Raw genomic sequence first — 7,730 nt, forward strand, 5'->3', positions numbered from 1 at the left:
ATTGTTGGTGGGATTGCAAGCTTGTACAACCACTCTGGAAATCAGTCTGGTGGTTCTTTAGAAAATTGGACATAGTACTACCAGAAGATCCAGCAATACCTCTCCTGGGCATATGCCCAGAATATGTTCCAACTTGTAATAAGGACATATGCTCCACTATGTTCATAGCAGCCTTGTTTATAATAGCCAGAAGCTGGAAAGAACCCAGATGTTCCTTAATAGAGGAATGGATACAGAAAATGTGGTACATTTACACAATGGAATACTACTCAGCAATTAAAAACAATGAATTTATGAAATTCCTAGGCAAATGGATGGACCTGGAGGATATCATCCTAAGTGAGGTAAAAATGCCAATGCAATGACTTTAAAAGATATTAAAAATCCAAGAAGTCTGGGGCAACACTCCATAATATTTACTCTCTGCACCTACAATATAGGAACACTTACAGTAAATGGGATAAAGTCTGTCCCTGACTTCATATCAATTCAGGATAGATTTTACCAAACACACTGTGCTGCAAATTTATTGAAGAATATTTGAGGCTCTAGAACAATTTCCCCCAAAAGATTTTGGTCCTGAGACTTGTGACTATAGGACCTTGTCCCAGTTTAATGCACCAAATCTTTGTGCTAACACTTTCAGCTCACGGAAACTGAGGAATAGGGAGGTTGAATCACCTGTCCAGTTTTTTTTTTTTTTTCTCATCGAGAGAGAAGGAAACCGAGACTGTCTTCAGTAACTCCAACACCGCAGTCAGTGACTGGTGAGTTAGATTTGGAGGCATGGGTAACCCTGAGTCCTTTATACACAGATGAGCAGCTGACAGACCCAGCTCAGAGGTGGGAATCAGGTGGTTACAAAGAAGAGTGTCCAGAGTTTGCTGAATTCAAAAGAAGATGCAGGGCAAGACTGGTCAGGATGAAGGGGACTGGCCCATAGTCACAGAACAAGCCTATTCACCAGACCGCCCCTTGGTCAGAACTTCAGCTTCAAATCTGCCATTTCTTGTAAGGTGAGGTTTGCAATGTTTGAATCTTTACTTCTAAAAACTACTCTGTTTAAACAAAACCTGGAATTGCCCATTGCGCTGCTGCAGAACACCAGGCTGAGGCTTTAGAAGGCAGCCAAGTTAAATATTGTATCTCCATTTAAGAAGTTAATCCCCCTGGGTCTTCGACCTTCGTTCTCTGCTCCCAAAGGCAGGGACATATGATGTTTATCTTGCCAAAAATAGTTAGAAGTCATCTCAGAGCTCTGTGCCGAGTGGGCCAAATCCGGGTGACCTCTTTGACTAGCCCAACTCCTGTTACGTTAACCTCTGACTTCAGCTCTCTTAATGGCGACCCTCCCCTGCACTGTAATTTCCCTCCCACTGTGTTCTCTCAGGCAAATATTTACTACTGAGGTTTCACAATTTATTTTTCAAACAAAGTGGCAGGGACCACCCCGTGCCACCACATCCTCATTTCGCATTAGAGGCCATCATTCCTGAGATATAATTTTACCAGAACAAACGTGCTTTAGGAACTTTTGACAGGAGATGAAGGCTCGACTTCCTATGCAAGGCAACCCCGGGCCCCTGTCAGCTTGGAGATGGATATAAACAAGAAATGCAAGCCTGTAATTGCTGATGGAAATCAGATAAGACCTCTTTAAATACAACCATTGATAGAAAAATGTGAACTCGAATTACCTTTGATTAAGTCACTTAAGAAAATAAAGCTAGGTTGGGTTCAAGAGAGGATTCCAAGCAGGCTTTCGGACAAGGTCTGGGAGACGCTCGGTCTCTCAAAGCCAAGGTGAAGAAAATTAAAGTCAGAAGTAAAGGCTTATGAAATGAAGCAGGACTCAGGGTAGAGTTTCATTGTAGACCTTAGGCCCTAAGAGTATCCGAGTGCGGTATGACCCCTTCTCAAGCCACTGACAGGCTTTCTATGAGGTAGAATCGCAGTATTTATCTAGTCAGCGCCAGCACAGAACTGCTTGCCATTAAGTTATTTGTTATTCTGTATTAATCTGTGTTCCTGGTGAGCTCTGCACAGGTTACCCTGCTATGTCATGCCTTATGCTTAGCTCTAGAAGAAATAAAGACAAGGCAAAGCAAAGCAAAACAAAGCAAAAATGTTAAGTCCTGTCCTATTTTCTACTCTCTTTTCCACGTCCTGTAACTCATTGCTCACAATCACTTTTTTAAAAAATCCAATTTATTGGTATACAAGAAATAGTAACTATGTATTATACATTTTGTTTAATTATTTTAAGGTCTAAATTATTTCCATGTGCCAAAGAGGACTCTGCCATGCTCTTTCAGTGACTTAGCTGTGGTTTTGGAAGACAGTGGATATAAATGGAGATGGTGTGTCATCCCTCCCCATACGAGATCATCAGTCACCAGAGATGGAGGCAAGCAGGAGAAGACATAAAATATGAAATACTCCATAAACCTGGTTTAACTTCTTTGGATTTTTTAAAAAATCACTTTGTTGCTTTCCAATTGTGACATTATAGAAGCCAATTGCTATTGTTTCATTTGTCCTCCTCTTAGAGACAATTGGGAACATTCTACATTACATATACAACTTTACAAGGTTTGCTTCAGAATTCTCAGACAATACCAAACAAAAGCATTACATATTTTTAAATGACAGTACCTTTCAACACATGACAATCTTTTAATTTTAAGCTAAAATTTAGATTTCACAAGTTGCATTTATTTTTTTACTTTTCTTTTTAATTGACAAATAATGGATCATTATTGATGGAATCCTTTGCAATGCTTTGCTATATGTTTACACTGTGTAATAACTAAGTCGGAACAGCAAGTCTGTCACCTCAATATTCGAATTATTTCTTTGAAAATGGTCACTCACTCAATTCTTAATTGTCATGTATGTTAGTTAGATGTATTTATAATATTTAATAAGAAATAATTGTATCCTACACTAATACAAGTATCATATTCATGAAGCAAAATTTTTAACCAGGAGAAAAATTACATCTCTACAAAGTGATGCAAAGTGATGTACTTAGGGATATAAGGAGAGAGAGAGAGAGAGAGAGAGAGAGAGAGAGAGAGAGAGAGAGAGAGAGAGAGAGGAAAGTGCACCACAGGTGTTTGAGTCACCGATGATGAAAACCGGCATAGGGAAATGTGCACGGTGCACACACAGATGCGCATCAAACACCAAGAAAGTAATAGATTGCACCTATTAAAATATATTTTGGCACTGCTATGAAGAGTCCCTTCTCTCTCTTGGAACTGCACAGTGCCTTCTGTTACTGGAGCTGAGGCTGAGACTGTGGAAGGAGCAGGAGAAGCAGGGGAAGGGGACAGCGCTGAGCTGCCTGTTTTCTCCTCTGAGGCCTGGTGAGCTATGGAGCACATGTTCAGGACCCTGGCTTCCCAGATACCACCCGGCTGAAGGCCAGAGCACAGGAGAAGTCATGCAAGTCCCTGTTGGGGACTTCTTTACTTCCTTCTCCCTGAATAAAACACCCCCAGAAGACCAGGAGAAGACTCCTGACTCAGAACAGAGTTAAAGCGAAAAAGGGGAAGGATACACAGGTTATGTTTAAACTCCTAAAGTGATTGGCATTGATCATAACTCGGGGCAGACTATAATTTCTGGCATAGACTTCAGACTCAGCAAAACTAGTTTCTACACGTTAAAGACCTGCACATTTATTAACATACATATACTCATTTAAAATATGTGATTGGCATGCTCTCAGATTTTAAAAATCAAACTTTGGTTTTTTTAATATTTGCTTAAATAAATATAACGTTTTGGTATTTTTTTCCCATTTGTTTGATTTTGTCTGTCAATAAAGGTGCTCTGGTCGGCCCACTAAGGAGTACAGTGACAACTTTTATCTGGAATGCCATGAATGCTCCTCCATCACTTCCATCCCTGCCAATCTACTCTTCGAGGACAGCATAAAATGTCTAGCAGCTGTACTATTTTACACTTCTGCGTATACAAGGGAAACTCACTTCTTCTTGATTGTTTTAAGAATCACCATTTATAACAAATATCTTTAGGGCACAATTTTAATATAAGACTTGTACAACTCAATTCTAATTGTACTTTTTGTACAGATAAAAGTTTCTCTCTCTCTCTCTCTTGCCAAATTGTTATTATATTTGCATTCAAGGACCAATTGTGGGAAAAACTAGATTCTCTGCCATAAAAAGAAAAAGAAAATATAATAAAGCAGTAATGACCAAGTGATGACCAAGGAAACACCGTTACAGCTCTGTTCAGACACGCATAGTGAGCTTTGTACTGTGCTCATGGTGCAATGTTTTTCATAAAACAACACCTGCATTATAAAATTCCTATTTTATACCAGGGCTTTTCTGCCCAGGTATGTAATTGTAAGTCATGTGACAATTCAAGTTGCTCTTTTGTTCTGTAATACTACCATCAATGAGAGGTTACTGAGAGCAAAGGGGAGAGCAGATTATCACACAGAGGCCTCCAGCCATGGTTTTCAGTATAAAGGCACAGACATGACTGCTAGGGAAGCTTGGTCACAGCAGTAATCTGCCTTGGTTGCTGAATGCTTTTTAAGTCCAGCCAAGGCAGAGCTAGTTCCTCAGACCAGACATCTGTGGATGTTGGCACTGTTCCAGTTCCCAACTCTCCTTAGAGGCTCTTGGAGCATATTTAGGAATTATTAGCTATCTTGTGACATGAGACTCTGAAGGGAAAAAAAAAAGCTGATGTCACTCCTACCGCAACTTAGGACATATTATATTGATGTTGCATCTTTAAAAATTTAAATATTATTCTGATGATTTCTTCATTTAATTTTCTGCTTTAAAAATAAAAACGCACACCTGCAATAAAAGATATGGTTACTTCAAGGAGTTGGTGAGCTTTGAGTCTCAACACTTCTCTTTGTGGGGCACAGTGTTGAGAAATTACCCTTCGAAAATATATTTCAGGCTCATATTTTAAATTTTGTGACAATGAAAATAAGGTTGTCTTGGAAAAGGTACCCTGAATCTATTGTCATATGTTCTCACAAATTAAAGCAGTTAAAGTATATGAGCACAAGACAAATGTATACTGCAACTTCACTCACTGTTATTGCTGGGACTGGAGAGATGGCATCGCAGCTAAGAGCACATGGGGGCTCACAAGTGTCTCTAACTCCAGGTTCTGAGAGACCCAACAACTCTGGCCTCTGTGGGCACCTGCCCTCCTGTGAACATGCTGCTACACAGGCACACTTACACATCAGAAGCATACACTTCATCAAAAGTAAAACACACGTCTGAAAATCATGAGCAGCAATACTTTATCATCACCAGTTGACTCTGTGTTCTTCGTGAGTAGCCCATTTCTTTTCATTTTGGTCCTTCATGCATACGCACAGCTAACTGTCTTGTTGTGCACCAAGAGAAGAATGCACAGCTTACAAGATGGAGTTCTGCAGTTTGCTGTCTGGGTCCGCAGGTCAGCTCTTTGCTTTTTAACTGCTAGTGCTTGGACAAGTTATTTAACATTCCTGTTCTTTATTTTAGTAGACTTAGAAGGGCTGGTATTAAAAAATAAGAGGCAGAGCATGTCCCACAGAGAGGCAGTAGTGAATACTGCACAACAGTAGCATTTGCCATCAAGCTTCAGTGGATAACAGTGTTGATAAGGGTGATTACCTGTCAGACATTGTAACAGGTAAAAGGGGAATTATAAAGGAGAAATTACAGCCTTTGATCCCAAGCAAGTAAAATATATGTAAACTGTGTTTCACTGTAAATCAACTAATAAGACAGTTGACCAGCAAAGAGGGCCTGAGGGAGGTTTGCTGCTGAGAGCCTGTATACAGACAGAGTCTGAGGAAGCATAAGAAAATAACTCACAGTGTCTCTCCATTTCTACACCAGAATTATGATGTGAGCATTAGTATAGAGTATTGCAGTAGGAAAAGTAAGAGTTCAATGGAGCATTAGAAAACGTGTCGTGATGCATACCCTTAATCCCAGCACTCAGATTACAGAGACCAGAGGATCTTTGTAAATTTAGATAAATCTAGTCTGTATTGTGAATTCCTGGCCAGCTAGAGCTATGTAGTGAGACCCAGTATCAAGACAAAAAATATTAGAAAAATGTGAAAGTCACACAAGGGAACACAGCAATCTGGTATACACCAAAGAACAGGGCGCGCAGGAAATGGACCAAAGGACTTGAGAACAATATAAGATGGCCCTTTCATTTCCTGCTGCTTTGTGCTTCTCTTCCTTAAGTAAAAAAATCAGGACAAGTGTAGGGATAAGACACAAAAGTAATTTTGCATATGGGATGGTTGGTCAATAGACAATGAAAGAGAAAGCAGCAGCAGCAAGAGGGGGAGGAGGAAAATTGAAGAATAACAGTTGCTCTTGAAGAGTAGCTAGCAGATTGGTAAAACAAGATTTGCCAATAGAGGGAATAGCACAGTTATAGAGAAGGGAGCCCCTGGGAACAGCCGGGGGAATCACAGTAGAGAGATGAGGTGGAAGATGTGTTTAGAGCTGACCTGAGCTGAAGAAAGAAAAGTGTGTTTAGCATGTAGTCCATTTTCAGAAGATAGGATAGAAGTCAATTCAGCAGATTTTGATGTAAAAGAGGCTGGAGAAATAAGATCAATGGATGAAGAATGGCTTCCAAAAGTTTAAAAGTACAGAAATTTGAGAGAAGAGGCCACTGGCTGGAGCACAGAAGAAAAAGAAACTGTCCTGATCAATGTCAGTAGTTCCCCTTGGATTTAGACTTGATGTCACTCAGTCTCCAGTGATTACAGGTGTTCCTTTTACAAAGAAGTTACATCCTTTGGACTTGTGCTAGGCTGAAAATATCCTAAGTTGAAAATGCACTTGTGCTGGGCGTGGTGGCACAGGCCTTTGACCCCAGCACTTGGGAGGCAGAGGCAGGCAGATTTCTGAGTTCGAGGCCAGCCTGGTCTACAAAGTGAGTTCCAGGACAGCCAGGAATATACAGAAAAACCCTGTCTCAAAAAAAAAAAAAAAAAGCAAAGAAAAAGGAAAAAGGAAATGCACCTGCTATCTTTGGATGATGCTTATCAGAGCAGTGCACACTGTAGTGTTACCCTTGTTTGTACTCCCTTCCACTTCACTGACTAGGAACTGTGGCTGCAGCTGTCTAGCATTCTTGAAGCCTATCTTACCATGTGTCCCAGTCCAGGAGACAACCAAAACTCATAATTTCAAGTCTACTTTCTTTTTTTTTTTTTTTTTCCATTTTTTATTAGGTATTTAACTCATTTACATTTCCAATGCTATACCAAAAGTCCCCCATATCCACCCACCCCCACTCCCCTGCCCACCCACTCCCCCTTTTTGGCCCTGGTATTCCCCTGTACTGGGGCATATAAAGTTTGCAAGTCCAATGGGCCTCTCTTTCCAGTGATGGCCGACTAGGCCATCTTTTGATATATATGCAGCTAGAGTCAAGAGCTCCGGGGTACTGGTTAGCTCATAATGTTGTTCCATCTATAAGGTTGCAGATCCCTTTAGCTCCTTGGCTACTTTCTCTAGCTCCTCCATTGGGAGCCCTATGATCCATCCATTAGCTGACTGTGAGCATCCACTTCTGTGTTTGCTGGGCCCCGGCATAGTCTCACAAGAGACAGCTACATCTGCGTCCTTTCAATAAAATCTTGCTAGTGTATGCAATGGTGTCAGCGTTTGGATGCTGATTATGGGGTGGATCCCTGGATA

The 7,730-nt window shown here is 40.7% G+C and overlaps 1 annotated feature.

The window, feature by feature from the left end:
• Positions 972 to 2,185: an enhancer, noted in NCBI's record as "VISTA enhancer mm613". NCBI's record gives its function as "enhancer in: branchial arch[8/9] | ear[4/9]" and the evidence as "EXISTENCE:transgenic organism evidence [ECO:0001131][PMID:17130149]".

This window comes from Mus musculus, chromosome 1 (genome assembly GCF_000001635.26).
Source record: "Mus musculus strain C57BL/6J chromosome 1, GRCm38.p6 C57BL/6J".
NCBI classification, from domain to species: Eukaryota; Metazoa; Chordata; class Mammalia; order Rodentia; family Muridae; genus Mus; species Mus musculus.